We start from the raw sequence: 1,267 nt of genomic DNA, 5'->3' as shown, positions 1-1,267 counted from the left end.
ATAATATAATAGAGACAGAAGATTGAACTGGTCTGTCATATTATATAATAGAGACAGTAGATCTAGCTGGTCTGTCATAATATAATAGAGACAGTAGATCTAGCTGGTCTGTCATAATATAATAGAGACAGTAGATCTAGCTGGTCTGTCATATATTATAGAGACATAGTATCTAGTAGATCTAGCTGGTCTGTCATAATATAATAGAGACAGTAGATCTAGCTGGTCTGTCATAATATAATAGAGACAGTAGTTCTAGATGGCCTGTAATAATATAATAGAGACATTAGATCTAGCTGGTTTGTCATAATATAATAGAGACAGTAGATCTAGCTGGTCTGTCATAATATAATAGAGATAGTAGATTTTGCTGGTCTGTCAAAATATAATAGAGACAGTAGATCTAGCTGGTCTGTCATATTATAATAGAGTCAGTCGATCTAGCTGGTCTGTCATAATGTAACAGAGACAGTAGATCTAGCTGGTCTATCATAATATAATAGAGACAGAAGATCTAGCTGGTCTGTCATATTATGATAGAGACAGTATATCTAGCTGGTCTGTCATAGATCTAGCTGGTCAGTCATATTATAATAGAGACAGTAGATCGAGCTGGTCTATCATAATATAATAGAGACAAAAGATCTAGCTGGTCTGTCATAGATCTAGCTGGTCAGTCATAATATAATAGAGATAGTAGATCTAGCTGGTCTGTCATAGATCTCTCCGGTCTATCATAAAATAATAGAGGGAGTAGATCTAGCTGGTCTGTCATAATATAATAGAGACAGTAGATCTAGCTGGTGTGTCATAACATAATAGAGACAGGAGATCTATCTGGTCTGTCATAATATAATAGAGACAGTAGATCTAGCTGGTCTGTCAAAATATAATAGAGACAGTAGATATAGCTGGTCTGTCATATTATAAAAAATACAGTAGATCTTGCTGGTCTGTCATATTATGATAGAGACAGTAGATCTAGCTGGTCTGTAATAATATAATAGAGACAGAAGATCTAGCTGGTTTGTCATAATATAATAGAGATATTAGACATAGCTGGTCTGTCATAATATAATAGAGATAGTAGATTTTGCTGGTCTGTCAAAATATAATAGAGACAGTAGATCTATCTGGTCTGTCATATTATGATAGAGACAGTAGATCGAGCTGGTCTGTCATAATATAATAAAGACAGTATATATAGCTGGTCTGTCATAATATAATAGAGACAGTAGATCTAGCTGGTCTGTCAAAATATAATAGA

This window comes from Oncorhynchus keta, unplaced genomic scaffold (genome assembly GCF_023373465.1).
Source record: "Oncorhynchus keta strain PuntledgeMale-10-30-2019 unplaced genomic scaffold, Oket_V2 Un_contig_14343_pilon_pilon, whole genome shotgun sequence".
NCBI classification, from domain to species: domain Eukaryota; kingdom Metazoa; phylum Chordata; class Actinopteri; order Salmoniformes; family Salmonidae; genus Oncorhynchus; species Oncorhynchus keta.
Note: the sequence above shows the minus strand (reverse complement) of the source record.